Source organism: Zophobas morio, unplaced genomic scaffold, assembly GCF_036711695.1.
Source record: "Zophobas morio isolate AGI-343-1 ecotype UQ-CSIRO unplaced genomic scaffold, CSIRO_AGI_Zmor_V1 ptg000012l, whole genome shotgun sequence".
NCBI lineage: Eukaryota > Metazoa > Arthropoda > Insecta > Coleoptera > Tenebrionidae > Zophobas > Zophobas morio.
The window spans coordinates 25,573,250-25,599,580 of record NW_026972117.1 but is presented as its reverse complement, the minus strand read 5'-3'; the positions used below and the strand labels follow the sequence as shown (position 1 = coordinate 25,599,580).

General features: G+C 32.4%; 1 protein-coding gene across 3 annotated transcripts in view; it reads left to right on the top strand.

The window, feature by feature from the left end:
- The window catches only part of LOC135128111 (uncharacterized), a 101,758-nt gene that overhangs the window by 5,341 nt on the left and 70,086 nt on the right, over positions 1-26,331 (top strand). Inside the window, exon 1 of one of the 3 annotated variants that reach the window (XM_064054963.1) lies at positions 21,670-21,688. The exons of the other annotated variants lie outside the window; for them this stretch is intronic. The gene's annotated coding sequence lies outside the window, so the exon portion shown is untranslated. Of the gene's footprint in view, positions 1-21,669; positions 21,689-26,331 lie in introns of those variants that run through there. 3 annotated transcript variants of the gene reach the window in all.

Sequence of the window (26,331 nt, the reverse complement as noted above, 5' to 3'; positions counted from 1 at the left end):
AACAAATGGCAAATATTGCACAAACATTTTTGTGAAGTAACGGTGATCAAAAATCAAGCCGGATTCATAAACCGCAAGTCCAAGAGTAAGTTACGTTATAAAATTTAAATAGTATTTGCTAAGCAAAATGAAACGTGACGTCATCAAATTGTTGCTGGGGAGTGTTGGACAAATTTTAGTTAGGATTTTACGATCTACATGATTTCATAACGTACATGGAATCTTGTTTTAGAAATAATTAAAAACAAATCTTGGAATACATCATCATGGTGTTTTGTGTTAGAGCGAAGTTAATTGTATCTTGTTGTTTAAGTACATAATTTCATAGAATCGTGGCAGGCCTTCGCGTTTTATTGTAGAAATAATTAGAAAAATCTTGTGTTTGCTTTAGAAAGAATTTGAGACCATTTAGGGGACCCATGGTGTCTTGTGTTTTAAAAAATTTGTTAGACTCTGATTTGAGATTTTGTTTTGTGATAACCCCTATAAATTAAAAACCAGCGGCATAAATAACACCCCGCAGCCCCTGTAAATTCCGAACAAGTATGGACAAAATGTCCTTTCAGTTATAATAATATGCTTAACTTCGAGTGTTTGTGTTTATACAACCAAAGCATGTTAAATTTGGTTGATTTGAAAGAGTTGGTCTTCTCAAAACAGGATTAAAATTATTAATTAAGCCACAATCGAACGAAGGCAGAAACACTACCACTGAACCACGCTAGCTGTAACATGGTTGCGTACTATGTCCGTAAAGAACAAGGCGGATTAAACAGTAAACAAATATAATAGTAATACATAATAACAAACAAAATCATGATAGATTCGTAAACCATAAATACAGGAGTATATTATTTCATAAAATTTTGATAATGCAATATAATGAGCGACGTCATCAAATTGTTGGTGGGGGCCAAGTTTTGGCTAATCAACAAACATACAAAATTTGACAATAATCGGTCCAGTAGTTTCGGAGATATTTTATCTAGTAAAAGTCGACACAGACGACAGACAGATGGACGGACGGACAGGCGGAAACGGGAAACCACTTTTGAAGAATTTTAAGGAATTTTGGTTATTCCTGGTGTTTTGTTTTAGAAAGAATGTGAAATTATGTCTTGTGTTTTAAAGGGTTTTTTTGTTTTATAAATAATTAAGAAATTGTGTTTTAGTTATCGGAATAATTTAATTAGATCTCGGGATCCCCTTGTCTGGTTTTTTAAAAGAATGTACGGAATCTTGGAGAGTTCGTGTATTCCAGAAATAATTAGAATCTTGGTAGTCCCTGGTATTTCATTTTAGAATTTATTTGAAAGCATTTTGTGAGCCTCTTATTAGTGTCTTTGCTTGAAAGAATTTTGGTGGTCTATTTTAGCATAAATTAAAAAAAATTGTTGTATAGTCTCTTCAGTTCTAATTCGGTTTTATGATGTGTAAAAGTTAACAATGGATTACTGGCAGTAGTAATCTATTGTTAAGGAAGTTAACTTTTACACAAAACAGCGAATTAGAAGTTAGAATTGGGGAAACTATATCATTTTTACTTGACTCCAAGAACTTACATGCGCAATGTTAGAAATAAGGTTCGATTGGGAACCTACAAGTCTGGAAGGATATTATTTTGTACATTTTAGATAGGATTTATTTAGCAAAATTTTTGAATGATAAAATATTTTGTTTGGTGGGGACGAATAGAAAAATTTTTGATTAACATTTTAGCATCTACATGTTCTCAAAGAGTTCACAACGTGTTGTAGTTTGGAGCAGTGGCAGCTCGTGACCTTTTGAAATGGGGGGCACACAATTTGATCAATGAGTTAAATATGAAGGTATAAAATAGGCTGTTATTACCAACTGATAGACGAAATTGTGTGATGGAAATAAATAAATACAAAATTACATTCAATAAAAGTAAAAAGTATTTGTCCACATACAAGACAATTTATTTTTTTCACAACCGCACATTCACAAAAATTTATCATACGTGTTATGTCTATTAAAAAATATTTGTGAAAGTCTCTCGTTTTTCCATGAACACTTTTTTATTAATAAATCGGGTACGCTTTTTTATTAAATATTCAACTGAACTAATTGTTTTTATTTAAAATCAAATAATTTCACTCGCGCAGAATGAAAATAAACTCCCATAGTTGAATTACTGCTAGCGGTCATTTTTTCAAATGAGACCAGATTCCACCCAAATACAGCGACTAGAGGCGTGGTTTCCATGGCAACGGTGTAAACAAAAAATCTAAATGAGTCATGATTGGGTTTCCATTTTGATCGAGACCTTACCAACGATACAATATCTTTAGATTTAAGTTTTAGTACTTTTGGTACAAATGGAGCGAGATAAAAAAGATAGTTTTGATACTTGTGACACAAACTTCCGGATATATTTTTTTAAATATTGAAAATTGGTTTCGAGCATTAACCTTCTAATAAAATCGCTAAACGAAAACGGAAGATCTACTTGTTCCTATGAAGAAACTATGTAAACTTGCTGTATGATGCTTCATGACCTAATTTTCATCCAATACATTATTTCGAGTACCAAGTTCCGTTCGCGCAATAAGTATCAAATATAAATTTAAGATTAGAAGCGGTGAATCAGAATTCAAAAATCTGTAAAAAATAAATAATTGTAATCATAGTACCTACCAGAGGTTCAAAAAATATACATTTTTCAAAATAAACAGGTTTAAAGACTTCAAAATGCAGATTTGTGATTTAGAATTTATTCGAAAATAATTGTCTGGATTTTTTAACTATCTGCCAACTTTGAAACCTATTTGCGAGGAACAAATTTACCTATTTGAATTTTGCAAAATGTAAATATTTTTTCTCAAGCCAGTGACATTGCAGAACATTTTTCCTCAACTTTATCATCAGGTTAACACGTTACATTATCCCCCGTCTAAGCAAACACAGATAATATGAAGATTAATCTTTACAAGTGCAGCGTAAATAATAACAAGTGGTGCATCTAGATATCACTCATAATGGCAATATGTTATTCCCCCATATACCAGGAAAATGAAATCAAAGTAGGAAAATACAAATATGTATATTTTTTTACAGACTTGTTTGTAACCTTGGCGTAACTTAGAGGAAAAAAATTGGTACCGTCAATTAGCCGTACTGTCTGTAAAAATATTTGCGGTTACAAATATAATTTACACACAAAACCGCCTCACCGAACGAGTCCTGCATTTATTGCCCCACATTCAATTTCCATTTACGGTGTAGGTAAATGTGAGATGATCAATCAGTTAATTACAATACACGCAAACGCAGCCATTTTTTTAGAGTACACGGGAATATTTAACGAAGATATGTTTGAACAATTTTTTATTAAACTTTCACTTTATTGTGTGTCATTAATTATGCAATAGTTAATGATTTTACCCGTTTGCACTGTTCGTGGTGTAGGCAGTTTTACTTGCACCTCCATAATCGTAACATACTTGCTTCCATATTTTGAAGTGGCAGCACTGTTTGAATTTCGTTTGAAATGAGCAAACAGCGTCCAAGTTTAAACACGAACGTATAAATATCCTTGCAGTATTAGCATACAGGCCTCGTAACGACGAAAGGGTAGACACAACAAAATAAATAAAATGCAGAATAAATCACTTCATTTTGTCGAAAGAATTGTTCATGGCAGGCGCACATGTTAAAAAAAATCAATTAAAACCACTCGAAAACGCGGATTATCTCACGAATTTCATCACTTCGGCATCTTCTGTCATATTATATAACATTATTACGAAGAGTTGGACATTTTGTTCCAATTTTAACGCCGTTACTCTTATCCATAAGTGGGGTAAATGCATAAAGAACGGCATGTGCTATTGTTAGTGTGGGCAGGACATTACTTACAGTGAGACAGGTACGTTTTAAGAACTTGTGCTCGTAGGTTGCTGTGTGGTATTTTCAAAGTTCTCTTGGTCCATATACTTTGTGTTGTTGCGAAAGTCATTTTTCTGCTAATGGTTTGTTGCGGTTTGCTCAAGTTCGCGGGTGTCTTTGTTTTGTGCGATCCAAAGTGTTGGAGGATTACAAATTTGCTCTGTATTAGCAGTTTTGTTTAAGAATTTCTGATGGTGAGTACGTTTCTTTTATCAGGTTAAATCGTGTTCAACGTATTGTTTTAGCAGATTTTCGTGCTAGAATTCCAAGACACGACGAAACGATATTAAATGATTCATTCAATTATGTTAATGTGATCTGTCCAGAGAATTATGTATCTATTTTTATGAGAAAATTTTCAATTTTGGGTTTTTTTGTATTTTTTTTAGCCACGGCAAAAGTTTAATGTGACTATTACAGGGTGAATCTCTCAGAGCGCAGTCCTCGATATTTCAGTATAATTAATATTGACGCCAATAATATCTATCAACTTTAAATACAGAAAATACATATCAAAAGAGAAAGACAACAAAAAGTGGAATAAGATGCATCAATAAAATACAAGATGCATCATTTAAAAAACTCAAATATCGATTTTTGAAGTTTGTAATAAATGTAAATTTCTTTGTAAACACTGTGTTAATATTTAAAATAATAACTTAAGAGGTAGAACAAAAAATTACAGGATTTTTATTAGAGAGAAATTTAATCAATGGCGGCTCGTGATCTTTTGAAATGGGGGGACACAATTTGATTGATGAGTTAAATATAAAGATATAGAACAGGTTGTTATTACCCATTAATAGACGAAATTGTGTGACGGAAATAAATACAAAAATACATCCAATAAAAGTAAAAAAGGATTTCTCCACATACCTTTTTGCCTTCGGTTAAAATTTTACGTTCATGGCATCTAAAAGTTCATTTTGAACAGTTTTAGGCGTTCCTTTAAAAACCGTTGCGTCTTTCAAATGATTTGATAAAGCAGAGTCCAATTCAGCCGTAAAATCAATCAGACCTCGAAATATAACTGAATTTTGTGATTCCCTCCTTTCGTCATGTCCACGTAAAGTAAGTTCAAACACTCCACAAAATTTTATGCACATTATCAACCGGCGTAATATATGGCGATTTTTGTCGACCCTTGCGTTTATGTGCCCGAATATTATTAATATAAGCGGTCTGTAGTTGTTTCCGAATGTCTGTATTACCGAGAAGTCGAGAAGATTATCCAAGAATATTTATCATACGTGTTCGCGTAGAATGAAAATTAAAACCCGCGATAGTAACTCAATCTTCCCGAGCACGGTCGGAAGGAGACCCCAGTCCATTTCTATCAGACGACTACGACGTGTGGTTTTCATGGCAACGATGTAAACAAAACATCTAAATCAGCCATGATTCGGTCTCTGTGCCCAGGGGTGCGATTTTGTTTCTCGATCGAAGTGATACATTATCAAAATTATATAACAACTTTATAGTTTAACTTGGAAATTACAAAACCGAATGTTTTGAAAACTTGCAAACGTTTTAAGGTTATCGTAATCCTCTCTGAGGTATGCAAAATATTATTACTGATTCTATAATTGTGGTTTATCAGTGCACTTATCTAGGCTGATTAAAAAAAAATTGATAAATGAGGCAGTTTATTATATTAATTAAAATCAAGAACGACTCACTCCTTTTAATACAGTACTGTTATCAGCTATCCGAATTGATATACGTGTCCTTGCACAAATGTTGATGACGTCATCACAAAATTTTGTAATGGAAAAACTCACATGAAACAAACGCGTGTCACGCTTCTTGACGTTATTTACTTCAACATTCATTACAAAGCATATAGTTCGAAAAATCTGGATTTATTCACCTTCAACTAGTTTTTTGATGTCACGATTTTTGGTTTTTTTGAAAAAATTGAATCCGAAAAAACAAAAAATTATAAAAGCGGTACATTGAAAAATCGAAAATAAACAAAATTAAAACCGAAACGAAAAATTGAAAATTTAAAGAAATGACAAATTGAAGAATCGAAAAATTGAAAACTCGAGAAATTTGAAGTCGAGAAATTGCAAAATCTAAAAATTGAAGAAACACAATGAAAAATTGAAAAGACGCAAATCGAAACGTTGAAAAATCAAATAATTGAAAAAGTAAAGGAAATAAAAAATAGAAACATTGAAAAATCGAATAATTCAAAAAATGAAGATAATAAAAATCGAAACGAAAAATTATAAGCCGAAAAATTTAAAAATTACAAATTGAAAACTCAAACCCATTGAAAATTCGCAAAATCTAAAAACTGAAAAGTTTAAAAATTGAAAAACTAAAAAATTTGACTTGAAAACTCGAAACATTGCAAATTCAAAAACTGGAGAAAAAAAAGAAAAATGAAAGAATTGAAAAATTCAAGTCTAAAAAAAGCTGCGGGAATATTATTTACGTCACTGATTTTTACTTAATAGAGGTTATCAGAAAACAAAAATCGCGAAAAATTTGTAGGAGCATAATTTTTCAAGGAAGTTCTCTCGAAATAACTTTAACCATTTTAATTTTTTTTTTTGATGTTTATAATTTTTTTTTTAAATATAGCACCTTATATAGTAATAGTAATACTAGTAGTATATATTTTTGTATGTCTCATTAGTACTTCCTACAATTTATAACCATAGTTTATTTTTGAAATTCCAATGCGACGTTGCCATGTTATTCCATTTTTCTTATTTTTTTTTTATATAGAAAATAGTTAACAAAATCGAAAGTCAACTAAAAACAGAATAAGATGCAGCAATAAAATACAGGGTGCTTTTTTTGAAATTTGTAATTACATATTTACATTTCTTTATAAACATTCTGTATAGTAAGATTCGATTACATAACAAAGCCCTTACCTTGATTTGATAGTTAAACATGATTTGAGTTTCTTGTGGAAAAAAAGACTTCGTACGTTAAGAAAGAATGAACAAAATATAAGCCCCGCCCACCCACCCCTTCTCAATTGTGACGAATTTTTTTATTCATCGTGGGCGGGAGGGTGGAGTTTAGTTGCAAAATCCTTATTTCTCTATAAAAAATTACCATATGAAATATGTTTTTAAAAGGGTAGAATTTTCTAGAAAAATTTTGATGTTACAATTAAACTTCGCTTCTTGGTCTGATTAGGAATGAAAAACTCATCACAACTGATATCGGGGCGGGTGGGTGGGGTTTAATCTTTATTTATTTATCTTTTTTTTTTAATAAATAAAGTTTTCTTTCAAAAACAGGATAGTTAAAAACATGTTTTCAGTTTCTTGTTGGGAAATAAAGACTTCGTACGTTAAGAAAAAATCGTCAAAATATAATCTCAAATCGAAAAATTGCAAAATCTAAAAACTGAAAAATTCAAAAGCTCAACAATTGAAAAACTGAAAAATTCAAACCTGAAAACTCGAAAAATTGCAAACTGAGAAACTGGAGAAAAAAAAAGAAAAATTAATGAATTGAAAAATTCAGGTCATAAAAGCTGCTGGAATGTTATTTACGCCACTAGTTTTTATTTATAGAGATTAACAGGAAACGAAAAGATTTTATAATTTTTCAAAGCAGCGGGACTTGTTGGGTTGCACTCCAGGGGCAAGGGAAGTTCTGTCGAAATAACCTTTGATCATTTTGACTTTAAAATAACTCTCTTGCGATTTTTTGTAAAACCATTCCATTGCAAAAAAATTTCAAGAAAACGGAATTTCAAAATTAATCTGGGGTTATAAAGCCAAAAAAGAGGTTATAACACGTAAAAATATATAGGGTTTTCCATTAGAAAAAAATTAAAAACAAAACACTTTGTACAGTTCAAAATAATTTTAGTGTGCGGTTGTCAATGAACCGTACAACTTTAGTTTTTGTCTGTTTTCTATTTCTAATAATTAATGAGGTATCGAGGAGTGACTCACCCTCTATATTTGTACAATAAATTAACAATTTTAACCATTACAATAGACACATCAATTTGACGTAAACAAAGGAAAGTGAATTAATAAACTTACAATGCTTAATACAAATAAAAGCTATTGAATTTCTTAAATTACAAATGTGCCTTGATTGTATGCCAAAAATGTAATTGGGTCAGTAAATCAGAAATTCATAGTCTGTGTATAATTCAATTAGCAGTTATCCATTGAATTGGCTAAATGTTAGCTCTTGAGAGTGGGGTAGGTATATATACATATGTAAAATTTGATAAGTGTTTGAAGTAGGACTTCAGGGGGAAAATAATTACAGTTGGTAATTGGTGTTGATGCTTGTTAAACCTTTTCTATTTAGCTATGGTAATTACTTCATTATTGTTATGGTTAAATATTTAGAACTTTTTACAGTAATATTTGCCTAGTTATTCCGACAAAGGAATCGGCATCGAGTTTCGTGCCAGCGAACAATAAATTGGTTGTTTAGTGTATTGTAATGGTACCGTAATCTAATGCATAAATTTCATAAAGCCGTTAGATTATGTGCGAAAAAATCAAACATTAATACATATTACATACGTATATTTATTTCTTTGCTTGCAATGAAGCGTTCCAGATAGATATATGCAATTTAATAAGAAAAAACATTATTCATAATAATGAATAATAATTCTTTGTCCCGCCGACACGTAGTTCCTTAAGCTAATATGGAGACAGCTTAAGTCAAAATTTTGGTGGGTAAATCCGATTACATTTTATAAAATAGTATACTTTTATACTAGTGAAAAGTGCAGAATTGTACAAGACAATTATATATTGTATCTTAGACAACATAAAAATGACTTTGAGGTTGTTGTAAACATTTTAATTCAGTCATTAAAATTTTAGTGTTTATCTCCGCCAAAAACTTGGTCATCTCAAAATTTTACTTGATACATTGTTTCAGATTGTGGCAAATATTCTGCGTCTTCACTTGTGGTTTCTAAATGTATTCAGATTGACAATATGTGTAGACTTTTGGCAAAAAAAAAAAATCAAAATTTCAATGACCTAACCTCAAAAGTTTGCTAAGTGAATCGTGTTTTTTTATTTTTATTTCAGGAATGGTTGTCAATTTGATTGAGCTTTTCGAAACAAAGTGTGTATAAACTGGTTAAAAAAATTCTATATGGAAAATTTTAGAGGTAAAATTGATTCCATTTTTTTTTGTAAGCGCACTGTACAAGAAACAATACATTTGTTTTGCAAAACTATCATAAACTACAAATTTTACTACGTAGGAAATCAGTCGTAAAAAATAACTGGAAGTGTGTGTTTTTAAAATTAAAGTGATCCTATAAGAAAGACTATTTTATTTTTTGTTCGTACATTGTAGCGCCAGACAATGCTCAGAATTAAACGAATAAAGCGAGATTATTCGAGACAGTAAAAAAACTAATTTCGTTTAAAAGGTTTGATTAGAGCTTTTACAGTGGCCCGTTATTGAAAGCTCATTTTACTAAAATTAATGGGGTTTGGCGATCCGTTCAACTCTCCATTTGCATTTTCTCAACAGCGAACGTAAAGCGAGGTCAATACTCGGAAATTCATTTTCTCAATCTTGTTCCTAATTTTGTGCGTTCGTAAAACAACGCTTACAAATTTTACGAACGAGAATAGCCCGAGTTTAATCATTGGTGTAATGTCCTGCTGAACTATTTTGCAGTCTTCTGCACTTTTCACTCGCCATCAATTCTGAAACTTTTTTCGTGTCATGATTTATTGAAGTCCGCTCTATGTGTTTAAATCGCAATTAAAGTCTTCACATCACAGAGAAAACACAAATAACTCAATAACTGGTTGTAGACTTCCCTGTTGAATGTGATAATAACACTGATGATGATATCCTATCGAAGCCATAGTAATTCATCGTAGAAGCACGCTCAAATTATGTCTGGTCTAGACCCGTTTTTTTCAAATTACTGTATCGTAGCTTGCATCACGTCGGAAGGAAAGACGAATTAAAAATAGGGTGCAGGGATATGTGAGAACCGTTTTAGAAAGCGCTTCAGGTGTTAGATTTCTGTTATGGAGTTTAGTATGAAGAAAAGACTTCTTGCTTGAACGCATCCGACTAAGTAATGTGAAACGAATTGATTGAAACAAGATAGAATTTTGACAACGTTTAGCAGTTTCTTTTTACCATTTAACAACACCGTTATTTTTAGGCGACGCTAACAAAATGTGTTAATATTTACGGTGAATTTATTATCAAAGAAAGGAAATTATCACATAATGCATGTCACTAGTGCAATCAAATCAAGGAAAAATATACCAACGCAAAGATAAACAAACGCGAACTCGTCTAAATTTGTATCTTAGTAAAGCAGTCACTCGTTCCTGGAATAGATCCGTAGTATTTTTATTGGAATTGTAAATGATGATTGAAATTTTTCTCGTCTGGATGGATTCCTGAAGGCACTTGTTCTTAACTGTGCTCTTGAACTTGGTTACCCTTTGGAAAGTAAACAGTTCATCTGAATGTTCAACAGCTGAGTAAAGATAATATCGAGAAGTCTCGTATTGACGCTGGCGGGGACAAGAATGAGGAACGAGGATCTAATAATAACCAACCGGCTACGCCGAGATGTTTCAGTTTTTCAGGTATTCCAGAGGTTGTCATTTATTTTTTCCGATACAAACATGTGTAAGATGTACAGGATAGTCGTGGTGGTAGTGTTACAGTTTCTAATCGATTTACGGTACCTTGCTTCTCGCTATCAAACGGATGTACAATTATATGTTATATAGTTATTGCTGAAAGGTTGATAATCATGATCATTAGGTTTCTTTGACATCATCGCTAGACATACCAAGGAAAAACTATTAATTAGTTACAAAAACGTCTCTGTTATGGTTGCAGACAGCTGTGCGACTGAATGAATGTATAAAAGTTGTGAAAAATTGAAAACACTTGCTATATGTTTACGCAATGATATGGTGACGTTAGTATGAAAATTCTTTTGATTTAAAATTAATATTATTTAGAAAAAAGAAAATACTCGCGCAACATTTTGGCAAAATGGAGCATTTTATAGGGTTTATTGCGTGTATTAAGTACCCTTAAATGAGCTCCTGTTATTTACCGTTTTGTGTCGTAGCACATTTCAAAGATGTCATTGAAATGACGAAAATAACAGAAATACACAACAGGAATTAATTTAAAATATGTCAAAACAACCAAGTCACGTTCAGTGCAATGACAAGGTACAAATATTTCACGACTCAAATTAAGTTTCCTCGTGTGTGCGGTACGAAGTAATATTTATGAATGAAAATTTGATTTAAGTAATCAACTTTCTTAAGGTTATCAAATGGTGGCATCAAAACAAAATGATTTAAACATAATTGAAATGATATAATAAAACAATCACATTTCTATTTACACATATATGAACGAAAAAGTCGTCTAGTAAACGGTGAAATTTTAAACAATAATGTCGTCATTCATTACAGTTAACATTAAATGTCGAAGGTTGCTAGAGGACTTTCTCCGATCATATGGTATTATTTAAGATATACAGGGTGTTCGTCGACACAACATTTTAACTTGTTCATCGTCAGAATTATCGCTGGATTGGTAATAAAGGTTACCGCACTCGAGATGTAACATAATTTTTGTGGTAGGGCTAGAATATGTTAGATAAACAAGAATATGAAGAGAAAGTATTGTGTGTAAAGTAAAATATGAGTAAATAATTAGCTGTCCTATGAGCATACAGTCCGAGCTAGATGCAGAACAAATAATAGATGTTTAACAAAGCAAATTGCTTGCATTAAGTGCCATGTATAAATCAGTTGCGTTTGATTTTAATATCGGAGTGACGTGCGATCAATAAAAATCGTTTTTAAGTACCCGGTGGAATTTTAACCATTTTTCTCGTTTCCCGTTGTTAGTATATTTTCTTCTATGGAATATAAGGTAAGGAACCAGTAGCATGACACAAGATGATTGAAGTAAAAATTACACACATTGAGATTAATACCATACTAGTTTGCGAGCAGAAAAATATTGAGGAAACATTGGCCTAAGATTTAGAGAGTACATTCCTCGCTTTCAGGTTTTTTATGTCCCAAGCCTAAGCTAACGAAATATTGTAACAGCATTCTTCCGTTTCCGTCGGTTTGTCTGTCCACCGTCTGTGTCAATTTTTTTGTAGATAGATAATTTCCGGACCAATTTTATGTGTTTTAGAAATGTCGTGTAGAAGGTAAAACGCCAACTAAAATCTGTCTAGTCATTCCCACCAACAATTCAAATTTTTTCTATAGCAACTCCTATTCGCATTTTATAAAATAGTACACTTGTGGTGTATGAGTCCGCCTTGTGCATCCAAATTTTCGCAGAAAAAAGTCCAAATTGCACGTGTTATACCGGTGTATGAACACCGACGTGTGGTGATCTGCGTGGCTCTGTCCCAACAACACTTGCATTACTAACGCGAAGGTCGCTTATTGGATTGACCTACGGGTCATTGTTTTTTTTATTGATCAAATCAAGAAATATTCACTGCGTTTTCTTGAAAATTTGGGAATACAGTGATGTTGCACCCTCCTATATTTAATAATAATAAAATAAGAATTATGCACGCTACTAACGCAAAATATTATTTAGAATATTTTTGCTCCATTGTAACTTATTAATAATAATTATTATTAATAAATAATTAATTAGCTGTTTTGAGGAAACAAAATCATTCCAGTTTCTCGAAATACATGCTTTTTATTTGTCACTTATTCTCGTCAGCCAGCTTGGTACGTGCTTAATAGTTTCATTCTTTCTATGTAACGTGCGATTCTTTAAGTTTCTAGTCTAGGTAGGCTGGTAGTTTAGAAACAAATGTGCACGTCTGTCAGTATCAAATTGAAGGTGGAACAGTGATATCTAACCTAAACACGTTATCAATGGCATGCATTCTTATTCCAAAAATTAACATAAACAATCGAAGTTAAACATGTTCTTATGTACTGAAAAATTCCTTGGGTTGTTTCAATATTTTGTCTTCGAATGATTTTCGCAAAGATGCTTTGATTTGAAGACCCAGTGCGATAAAAGCTTTTCGAAAAATAAAACTTTATTAATTCATATTACTTGTACAGATTCTTAATCAACAAAAACTGCTGAAAATGACTACCACCAACTAGAATGCTTGAATCCATTTTTCTCCTCATTGACTGCCAAAGTTTTTCAAAAATATCAGGATGGTTTTTAATGATTACGGCCCCCAATTATGCGACTTTTCAATTTTTTTTTATTTTCCATTGAAGGAGTGTTCGTATACTTACTAATGTTTTCAAATGGCGTATAAGTCAAAACCGAAGTGATTTTTATTAATTTTTATTATCTCATATCTTCGAAATAAAGCGTGCTTCCGAAAATCATTCGGGCACAACATTTTGTTTTTTAAATAACCAAGCAATAACCCACTGAATTTTTGCGGCATGTTTAGTAAACACCTTGTATATATTTAATATTGAAATATCTGTGTGAAATGCGCCTTCCTCGATGCAGGAGCTACAGGGGTGTCTCTCTATTTTTACGTTTGTCCGTCTGTCAGATAATCTCCGAAAGTACTGGGCCGATTATTGTCAAATTTTGTATTTATATCAGGAATATCATGTAGATGGTAAAAAGCTAACCAGAAGTTGTCTGATCATTTCCACCAATAATGTGGTGACGATACAAAACCGAATGCTGTGAAATCTCGCAGTTGTTTTAAAGTCATGACAAACAATAATTTTTTAATCAAAATATATTTGCTTATCCCCTCCAAAAAATTGATGACGTCTGCTGAATCTATACTTGAGATTTATCATTGCACTCGATATTTTTTAGATTTGCGTATACAGGGTGATTCAAAAAAATTAATGAATCAGTCAATTTATTTTATTGAGTATGTTTCATTGTCCTTTACGTGCGAGGGTCGAAACAACTTCCGACCATTTTTTTTAACCAGAGAAAGAAAATCCAGATATGGGTGGATTAAAACATTACGCATAGAGGCGCATATTGTTTGACATATTAGGAACAGGGTTTACTTAAAAAAATTTTGGGGCAACATCATCTAAGTTGTATTGGGAATGGATGGACATATATATCTTAGCGATCTTTTAGGCTGGTAATAACCTCAAAACTTGTGCTAAATTTTGGAGTGTTGTGGTTTCTAAGATTTATTGTACAATATTTTTTTTTTTTGAAAATTCAACATGCAAGATTAACAAGATGACTGTATTGATAAGTTAAAAGAATTGACGGATATTTTGCATATTTTAGACAGAATTTATTATCATCAAATTTCTGGAGGGGAAAATTTTTGATGAACGATTTACTGGGTTCATGATAACCACCGGTTTTTCAAATTTTCTTGTACAATTTTGAAAATTGTTACAAAAATTTAGATGTGAGGTACAAATAAGGGCAGATTGATAAACCACAAGTATGGAAACATACGTAGCAAAATTTTGTGTTGACGTCATAAAATTCTTAGCGGGGATAGACAAACAAACTTTGGCTAACATTCAGCCTTGAAGTACATCCACAATTCTGCAGCAGTTAGTCCAATAGTAGAGATTACATATAAATAAAGACAGCTACAGACGACCGTGAAATGTCCAGAAAACCTGAAATTAGACGCTAAAATGCCCTATTACTATACTTTCGTAATTTACACCCGAGAAATAAGAAGAAGTCGTATAATAAACATAAACATTTGCCTGAAAGTCAATTTGTTTAACTTAGTCCCGTGCCCACACACCTATGTCAACAACTGGTTTTAAGCGACTGAAACTTATCAAGAATTTTTTAACACTAGAGCCGTAAAATGCACGGTACGAACACCTTTCCAGAAATTGTGTTTTGCAAACCCTATTTAATTACACTAAGCAGCTTTTTTCTGATTGCACTTTTTTTTTAAATATTTGTACTTGTATTTATTACTTAAAAACCACCCTGCTATGTACATATAGACATAATCGTTTCCTTCCAGTTATCAGTGCAAATATTGAAAAACCTGTCATCTTGTTACAACATCCGTAAAAGAAATAAAGTTGCGAAGTTCACATTTTTGTATTTTATGCAAAATTTTGTATTGGGATGAACTGAAATTTTATCCCTCTCACAATACCTTACTTCGGTCACTTTAACCTTAAGCTATCACTATATATTTCCCTGAGGTTGTTAATGTCCAGTAAATTATAAACTTTAAATCAAGAAAGGCGATAAGATGCCGTGAGCGGTTTAGTTCAAGAAGAATTCTTTTTTATTAGTTTTTGAAGTACAGAAAGTGATGAAAATTTATTACGCTCTCAGCGGTAGAAGATGCTGTACGCTTATTTCCCAGATAGGTTGGACAAAATGACTCTTTTAAGGATCCAGGATGTAGGTGGAACATACTTAATGAGAAGCACGTGTGACTGAAAAGTTAATGTAACGATGAAATAAGCTTCGTATACCTAACTGTCCGTGACTTATGTCATATCTGTTTTCAACCATATGCATAAAAATATAGAGAAGAGTTTGAGGTTTCTGGACAAAAATATTAATGCAATGTTAATGTTGAAATACATTGTGTACTGTATGGATAAAAATTTATTCATTGTTTATGGTAACTAGACAGCAATAAATTTAATGAAACAGTAATCACAAAATTGTAAGTAAAATGAAAGAAAAGAATGCAGCCAATGTTTTACTAAGACAACTGATGATGACATAAAATAAGCAACGATAGTAAAAACCCTGATACCAAAAAGCGGCAAATATTTCAAATCATATATCATCTCTTGAAAAAGGTATGTGGCATTTATTTAAATAGACTTCTAGAACACAGTCGTGAACATGTAATAAATAAATACTATAATTACTTAAAATTAAACCTATGCGGAGGTCAATGTCTTGATAACTGTTACAACATAGTATCTAGATGACACTTTTTAAGTTTGTCGTTTATCCACTTCTTACAGCAAAAACGAAAACTATCCCTGCTTTCATCGACTATTTCAGTAGAAAAAGATCCGTTACGGTTTGGTGCCTCCAACACATAATTGCGTAGAGCAAAGTTCTCGTCCCGGCCACTCCAGCTGAAAAAAATTTGCGTGGCATTCTTTTTCGAGGTCTGGTGTGCGCCAGGCCATTTCCTCGACGGTATCAAGCATTGCCCTTTCTTGAACTGAGTTCATCACGGTTTATTTATATCTTCAATAAAAACTCGGCGTACACGTAGAGATAGAAGGCCGTATTGAATACCGAGCTCCATAAAACAGTCCGACTGCCTCCTGCACCATATTAGGCATAATGTAACATTGTCTTCCTTCCAAGTTCTGTCCTGCGACTCTAACTCCACACCAGTGTGTATGAAGTCTCACGTATATGTACTACGAACTCTGCAACAGAGCTACCTTCTTATATAATATATGGTGTAGGTGGGCAGAAGTTTGTTTTGGACGTCCCAAAAATGGACTTCTTGGGTCAAGTTGAAGGTAATTCTGTATTGTGTTCATTGAGTGGGTGTATGTCTGGTACATGCTGTGGCCGAATGTTTTATGCGTTTGTTAAAAGGGGCGGTAGGTGTTCCGAAAGCTTCCCACATTTTTTTATTACCTGCATACTTAAGCGGTTATTTAACTTGACGTTAGTTATGTTTCAGAGCGTTTTACCACCTAGTAATTTGGGTTTAAATTTCCTTCAAACCTTTATTTTTGTCGCCGGGAAAGTCGTGTTATGACAGGACTGATTACGTGAAGATCGGTTTGGAATTATTTTTGGCACGTAGCAGTTTACGTATCTACAGAAATAACGGTCGCGTAACCAATAGGAAAAATCTACAACTGTCACAAAAATTTATTTTAAACGTCCGCAGACAAATTTTCATGGCGTCTGCTTAGATTATGATTTAATTTCAAATGAAAAACAACAAATTCAACAGTGTCATAGCAGTGGAACAGGTTTTTAATTTTTCTCGACACAAACTTCCCTCTTCCTGCAGCATTTACGCAACTTGTCTCATCCTATAAGCCGCTTTAAGTCTTTATGTTTGTTGTTTAGAATTGTAGTCCTATCAGACATATGGCCTTCGCAACATAATTAAAGGAATAATTATTTTCACTTTACGATAATTATTGTCAGCAGTGTTACGCAATAAAACTAGAACGATTTGTAAAATATGTACTGTCATACTATAACAACAAAATATTTTTTTGTTTTTTTGCACGTAAAAACCTCCATGCTGTTGGAATATCTCAGGAATGAACTCTTGTTTTTCGATATCGAAAGAAAACTTGTCACCTTACCACCTACAACACATTTACATTAACTGTAAATCTGTATCTGTTTAAACACTAGAATTAAGTTTACTTTGAGCTCGTGTCATGTGGAACAAGAAACAAGTGTATAAAACAATGTTCGAACTAATCGTGTCTTCCAGCTACGCCCTTTGCGGTACTCGGAACATGCATGTCAAGTCGAACACACTTTACGACTCTAGCCGGTGTACCTCTGAAGTCGTGCTTTGTCGTTCAGGTGTTAATTAATAATACTGCATTAACGTCAGAACACGTGTACGTAATAAAATAAGAGGTGCTAGAATGTGAAAATACTGTAAGTATATTACAAGTGATAATAGCCAGAGGAAAAGTAGGTGTGGTTGTGACTTTTTCTGTTTTGTGTTTCCCTGTATAAATTTGATTGAAGCTCACCCTAAGTTTGTTGATTGTAGTTTTTATGGATGGTCCCCTATGATGCGGTGACGGGAATGAATAAGAAGAGAGATATTTATGTTACTAGTCGTGTGCCATGTCGAAAGGATCCCCTTCAAAACAGACTAATGTAGCTGCCTTTTATTGAACATATTGGAAATATTTTTTCATTAATGGAGAAGGAGGGTAATGTCGTATATTGTTACTTATCGAGTGTAAGCTGAGGGAAATATTGTAATAGGGTCATTTTAAGAGACGTCTAATTTCATGTTTTTTGACGTGAAACGACTAAAATCGAAAATGTCGATCTCCTGTTTTCGTCTGTCTGTCCGCAGTCTTTCTGTGTGCAATTTTAATATGCATTGTTTTATTACAAATATTGACAAGGTTTAGCCGTGCTTTAATTTTACCCGAAAAGTTCATAACGTAATTCAAAATCTTGATAAATAATTGAAATTTGTAATATCAATAATTATGTAGTAGGAATTTTAATATTAAGTTTATTCATTTTTTTAATTATTTTATTTTAACGTACATTCACAAGTATACAACTCTGTGTCATGTTTGAATCGTGTTTCTCGGTTTTAAGAGAATTTATTTTCATTTACATTGGTAAATATGTACAGGTTGTTATTGAAAGGTACGTACAACAAAATTGACAGTTCTTCACGAAGTCTAAGACGTCTGAGGCGTACAACGAATTTGGACATAAATTTTAATAATTTTTATCTCAAAAAGGAGAACACTTTTACCTGAACTTTTTTTGACTTTTAGCACCCATACTTCGAGACCAATTGCCAATTTTATTTTGTACGTACCTTTCAATAATACGCTGTAGAACTCCTATTCAAATTTTATTGCAATATTTTTAATTAATGTTGTTTTATAGCACCTGAAGACAATTATTCAAACAAATTCAGTGCACTAGAAAAAAAAAGTCGACATGAATGGGATCGAACTAACGCGAGCAGAGCTCAAGTTTTCTAAGAAATTCACAGGTCCACCAGCAGTCGTTATGCACATAACCCAAATATCAGCTATGCGCACAAAAATGTTTGTAAAGTAATTGTGATAAAAATCAAGGCAGACTCATAAACCACAGTAGAGAAAAAATTGCCTGAACATACGCACATAAGGAAAAAAGCGCATAAAAATTAAAACATTAAAATCAAAATATTTAACAAAAAGACTTAAAAAAAATGTCGATAAAACAAAAATAAGACAGAATTACCGATCAAAATAGCATTCATAAAAGATAAAAAAATGTTAAAAAAACAACATGCAATTTAAAATTAATGCAAAATTCTAACCTTTAGGCTTTTCCTTCGTCTGCTACAATTTAGCGAATCCCCTCATCTTCATTTACGATTCCACTGCAACAAAAAACACATGAAATTTTTATTCACTTATTTTAGTGCGTGGAAGAAATTTAATCAATACAAAACTATTTGTTAACCACATTTTTTCTTTTCCACATAAAATGATACAATATAACTATTAGATATACATATATATTTTTTTCTAAAAAAACTGAATTTGTTCGAATGGACTTCCGTAGGGGATGCTCTGTCTAATAACATGAATTTTTTTTTAATGTATCGGATCCCTTAATAAGATGTTGCTCTTGTTTGAATTTTTTTTATTATTAATTCATTTTATTCTGACCGTTAAACTAGAGGAAATATTGGAGTAGGGCTAATAATTCCAAGAATGTGACAAGTAAGTCCAAAAAAGTAATTTTGACATTTCGGTACAAAAAAGTGATGTGAATGGGCACACAAAACGACTATATTTGTGATGATCGCCTATCAAAACAGTATTTTAAAAATATGCAGAAAAAATAGGTACTGTTTCGATATTTGTATTTTATATTAAGTATATTAATGATATTTAAATTTCACACTGAAAGATGGTACGATCCAAAACATTGTGTGAAGTTAAGTTTCACGTTTTTCTTTTTTTGTTTTTCTTGTTGATACACGACTGAATGTTAACAAATCTAAGTATCGGGTGATCAAAAAGTTTTTAGATTAGATGTGGCTATGGAAATATTTGTCATGTTTTTGATTAAACGGCAAACAAACGTCATGCATAATCTCATTTGTATTTGAATAATTTGGATTTTTGACATTTCCATTGCAATCAAAGGCATGCAAATATTTCCATGGCCAACTCGAATCTAACTTTTTAATCACTCATTATCTGTTTTTTTATTTTGTGTGCAAGGAGATATCAAGAAAGAAAGAGCAAAAGATCTTGTATGTAAATGGGATATCGATTAATTTCGAAATCTTTGTAGTTTAATTTAATTAATCTGAATTAGCGGTGTTTTATGAGAAAGAATACAAAATAAGAAACACCTTTTTGACAATACCTTATGTGAAATGTTAGTTTCTTTCGACCTTAACCGGATGTACAAAGATTTGTTTGTCTAAGAAATATTTACTCGAAAATTTCACTGATCAGCTCAATTTTATTCAATTTGGAAGGCTGACTATCCAGGGATCTAAGACGTCTCCCCTCCGGCTGCGAAATGAAGCTTATCAGGTGTGTTATGACTCCTAGCGACACTCGACGCAGTAAAAATTATAATAACACTGTCAAATTTACGATAAACATGTAACAAATGATTTTTAGGTGTTAAGAGACATATGTTTCAGTGGCGGCTTGTGAAATGGGGGACACAGTTTGATTGATGAGTTAAATATGAAGATATAAAACAGCCTGTTATTACCAATTAATAGATGAAATTGTGTGACGGAAGTAAATACATACAAAAATACATTCAATAAAAGTAAAAAAATATTTGCCCGCATACCTTTGGTTTTAACGCATTACTCTAGTAATTTCTGAGGAGACACACAAAACAAAACAATTTATAATTTTTTTTATAACCGCACTTGCGCAAAAATATCATACTTGTTATGTCTATTAAAATCCCTACGAAAGTCTCTCGTTTTGTCATGAATATTTTTTTTATTAAATATTCAACCGAATTCATTATTTTTATTTAAAATCAAACAATTTCACTTGCGCAGAATGAAAGTGAACTCCCGTAATTGAATTACTGCTAGCAGTCACTGTTTCAAATGTGACCCGATTCCAGCCAAATTCAGCGACTAGAGGCATGGTTTCCATGGCAACGATGTAAACAAAACGTTGAATGACTCATGATTGGGTCGCCGTTTTTATCGAGACCTTACCACAACACATAATATATATTTAGACGTAAGTTTTGATACATTTGGTATACGTGCCCCTATTCCCCCTGGCACCACCCGCCCCTGATCTGTTTGTTTTATGGAAGGCGAGAAAATGTGCACCTGAGAACACGAAATTGATACCTAGCACTGACGAAGTGATGACAGATATTTTTGATGTGAATTTAAACAGAGTCTATATGGATTATTTAATGATTTTCATTCCCAGAAATTTTGCAGAATATGTTGTAAGTTGGTGACAAATAGTAAACAGACGGCTGATTTCTTTGAAAACCATATATATATATAGAATAGACGAGATGTAGTTCATAAAGTAAGCTTTTTTGTATATTCAGGTTGTTCTCATAGAAAATGTATCTATTTGTTTCTGTATTAATTTATTAGTTATAATCAAAAGTTGAAATAAATAAAATAAAATATATAAGTCGTTATGTATGTTCATTTTTGAGTAATTTTTCTTTTCAAGAACAGTGAATCAGGTTCAGTGCTACATTTCCATCTCCATTAACTACTGTAATGTTGTTAACTGATAACTTTTTTCTAACTGTACGTAAAACAAATGATGATGCATATTGGATGCTACTATACACCATCTGTCCGTACTCGACTTGAAATCCTGTGGGAGCTTACACATCCGGTAAGAATAATGTGTTGGATTGGATGGAAGTTACACACCAACGACAATGTATGAAATGGCTGATCTGTTTATTTAATAGCATTTACTCTCATGTTCAATTTTTCATGTTCTTCGAACAAGTCTTTCAAGGAAAAAATCAAAAGCCGGCAGTTCTCGCATGTGATGGATAGGGCAAAAAGACGCGGTCACTATTATGGCATTGTGCACTAACCAGTATACATTAAAATAACTTCTAATAAGGAAAGGTGGGTAGCATTTTTCACATCTTTGCTTTGTCTATTTGTACGTGTAAATCTCGGTAGTTGGATAGATCAAATTATGATCGCATTATATCCAATCGGATTGAATACTCGTTGGTGTGGCATATAGTTAGTTGTTAGACTTGGGGCCATATGTTGAGTAGATAATAAAATTAGCTAAAATGCCTTTTTTATAAACAACAAATTTTTGCGGTTAATCTTGCAGACGTAAATTACAAATTTAAAATTTTTTGGTCAACACGTTATGTTGTTTTTTTGTTATTGTGGTGTATAAAATATGCAAATTATACACTAGGATCGAGAAGGAGCTGGATCATAGTTATCTCTGCTTATCACTTATGACTTTGTGTAATCTCTGTAGACCGCTGAAAATTTTATTACTCGAAGGATGTTAAAAGTCATGGAAGAAATGGAATGTAATTCAAATTAAGAAAGTTAAAATTATATGACGTTATTAGAAAAAACTCGAAGCAAATTAACTTGAAAAGATCAAAGGTAATGCAAAGATAGGATTAAGAAGACAATGGTTGGGCTCACGTTGACTTGGGGACATATAAATTCCATTAAACATTCTTTTTATACGAGAGATTGCTGGAGCCCCGGTAGTCGTTCTAATTTTCGAGAGATTTCATGGAAGTCGGCACATGAATCCTTGTATAATTTATCATAAAATCTTTGTTGTTCTACATCTACTGCTGTTCAAAGTTGAATTTTGCTTATCAGACGTTAGTTGTAAATCGTTTTTACTCAGAACGTCGTAATCTTATACATATTTCACAATTTAATAAAGTTTAAAATAGACTCTGAATTATGGCGTTATAAATAACAGAAAAAAATTATTTAAAAATGATGAAAAATCCAAAATGCAATTCGGTAAGAATTTCAATAAATGACACTACCAACAGTAATCTGACATGTGGAATATAGTGGCTTATATAAATGTATTTTGTATGATGAATTCCGCTAGAGCAATTGAGTAAATTTGTCAAACCATCAGGACGAGTTATTTTCTTTTTAGGATTTGAAAGTCGGAGAGGTTCCTCTTACGATTTTTTTGGAAGCACTTCGTCTTTATATGCGAATGCGCAATCCCATTAAGGCCAATTCCTACGTTTTTCTGTTCTGAGGTGCTCAATACGTTTTCATTATGTAATATTTCCATTATTAACGGACTTATTATAAATCAGTATCAGTTTTGTCCAAAAAACATGCCCTTAGTATATCTCGTTTCTGACAAAAAAGTCGATAATGTTACTTGGGTAGTGTCTAGAGTTCTGTAAGTTGAAAACGGTGGCGAAAACGGCGTTCCGAAATTTCCATAAGTAACCGAGATATTGATTTTTTAAAATACCTACGTGATGAAAAATTTCACTAAAATGCTAAAAAGAAGATGATGATAAACAAAAAAAACTGCTCTTGCCTTATATAGCGCAGTTGTGAACAGGTTATATTTAAAATTACACTTCTAAAATGTGCTGAAAATCACGGACTGTAATCATGATCAGTAATAACTAATAAGTAATAACGCGTATTTAGTGCTGCTGGCTGCCGGTTACCGGTTGGTGCAAAATTATTAATTAATTAGTTGTTCAGGAAGTACTAATTATTGCTGTTTGAATATTGTTGATTCAGTAAGATCCGTTAATAGTGTGTTTCGGCTAATATATTTTGCATAAATGAACATTGACACTGCAAAATGAATAGTGTTATTAAATTGAATAATTATATGATATGGTAAATTACTTAAAAAAAATTGAATGTTTTAACAATTAAGTTTTAATAGAGATAATTTATTTGCAGTGTTATTTCCTTTCGGGGAGCTATCACGACACATGAAATATTTCTAAGCAGAATGTTAGAGTGTATTTTTTATGTTTAGATTGTCATTTTTTTTACTTGTCCGGTAAACTAGATTTAACGGCCTTGCCTTTAATAACTTTCAATGTATCTAGACTTACAAAATATACCTAAGTAAAAAAATAATTACCTTGAAGTCTCTATAAGTTTTTAACATTATTTGTTAAAACCATTTTAAGAATTTCTTGTATTCAGAGATGATTTTGTCCCGTCCTAATTCGTGTTGACACTTACTTTTAAAAGCTCTTGCATTGAAGTGCAGTCCAACAAATCCCGTTGTGATATAACCTGCCTAAAGTAAAAACCAATGGAATAAATAACACCACCTCTGCCCGTGTGCCAAGAATTTGCGCTACCAAATACGGACAATATAAAATACATGTATAAAGCAGATAACCAAGGGAAAAATATCCTCTCAATTAACATCGAATGTTTATGTTTATACTTCCAAAAAAAAAAATAACAGCAGTTCCTGCATAGAGCGAGTGCAAATTCCAAAGCGACGTGATACGTACATGTAGGTACGCACAGTGTGCAATATACTTAAAACAGTGATCATCGGGAAAAATGTCTTTTCAGAAATAATAACATGCTTAACTTCAAGTATTTATGTTTATACAGCCAAAAAAATCTATTGGATTTAAATGAGTTTGTTTTGTAACTTAAACAGAGTACTAAATTATTAGTTAATTCATAATCGAACAAAATGTTCTGAATATTATTATTATAATGATTATTGTGGGTAACTCGTTCTTAACTGGATCAATAAAAAAAGAAAGGGCCACCTGTGGCATGCCGCGTACGACTGCAGGTCGGCTTCTCCTAAATTAGCTACAGCTCTAGGAAAGCTTATATCCCGTGTTAGTCAAGTGTTTATAATACTGTGCAATTGTTTTTGCGAAAATTTGGAAGTTTAAAAAAAATTCAAAACGGATTCATACGCCACAAGTGTAAGAGTATATTGTTGTATATCATTTTAAAACAAAATTCTTTGAGATGACGTCATCAAATTGTTGCTGGTAATGATTGGCCAAATTTTAGTTAGCGTTCTACCATGCATACGATATTCTTAATATACATACGAAATTTGACAACAAACGGTCTAGCAGTTTCGGAGATTTGTCTAATAAAAATTGATAGAGACGACACACAGACACATAGACAACCGACATGCAGACGAAAACAGGAGATCACTTTTTTCGTACTCTAGGGGTCATGAAACGTTGAGAAAAGATGAAAGCAGCAAGAGAAGTAAAAATAAAGGACTGGTGCTCGTTTATGTTTGGTATTTTTTTGCTTCCCAATCGTAAACGAAGGAAGTATTGTAATCGAGTCCGTCTACTTTTACTTTTTCTCGACCTTTCATGACCACTAGAGTACAAAAACATAGGGCTCCTGTTTCCGTCTGTCTGTCTGTGGTGTGTCAATCCGTGATACAAAGCAGAGGATTCATAGGGAATCTAAAATTTGAATTCCATGTTTGAGTGCCTCTATCGAAACAATATTTCAGTTAGTAGCTTCAGGGAAAATACAAGATTCACAAACTCATACATATACAATTTATTTGTTTTCTTTTCTTTTCGTTAGACACTAGTCAACAAGCGTTTATTCCACCGTCTTGTATCCACAAAATTAGTTATATGTATTTTGTATATCAGTCGGATTTTTGTTAAGTTAAACTATGTATATTTAAAAATCTACTAATTTAAATGTTTTCATAGATATATATTAGAAAGTGATACCCATAATATTGATGTTACTGACAAAATAAGCTGTTGAACGTTTCATGACTACATTGACAACGCATCATTCGTATCATTCACGGTTTTCTAGTTCACAATAGTGGACGAAAATTTAAACGAGGAACCATCACCCTGTACAATTACCAAAATACTTTTTTGGCTTTATTTTTTTCCAAACATGAGTAAATCTGAAATTTTACTTTTCAAATGAACATTTATTACCTTCAACTGTTATTTTTGTAGTCCTGAGGTCATTTGATAGGTAATCAACCCTATGTGTATCTACATCTTTCTCATATTAAGGAGTGTTCATTTTATTAAACGGACACCTTTAAAGTAACGCCACTTTTCTAATTTTTAATCTAAATTATTCTAGTTTTTATATATGAAAGCTTTAAGTTGTATCTATTAAATGCCATTTTTGTTTTCAAAATAACGTTATTTCTTTTTAAAATGAAGCGAATCGCCATTGGGGCAAGAAAATTATCTTTGCAAAAGTGATGCTAGGAAAAATTTCCATTGGGGGGACTGCCTAAAATAACTAAATGTTCAAAATCAGCTGTGTTCCAAATAATCAAAAAGTTTGGGGAGTTTAATACTTTAGAAGATTTGCTCAAATCCAGACCGAGAAAAGGCCCGCTTAACGAAAATATTGAGGAAAACATCATTAAACTGCTAAAATTAACGAAATGTATGTCTGTGTGGGAAATACCGAAGAAGCAAGGTGTTACCGTAGGTACTGTACAAAATATAAAGACTCGGAATAACATTAGAACGTATTAAAGCAAAAAATCCCAAAAAGAAGCGAAAAGCAGCGCACAAAGTTTCAAAAAAAAAGCAGGAAGTTATAAACAATTTTGGTCAGGAACAAAAATCGTTGTGTTTTGATGGACAACGAAACGAAGGTTAAAATGGACTGCAATACATTACCCGGCTCCCAGTTTTATAATGCAGTCGTAGGGGAAAATGTCCTCAATGACATGAAAACAAAAAAAATTGAAAAGTTTGGGAAAAAAGTCTTAGTGTGGC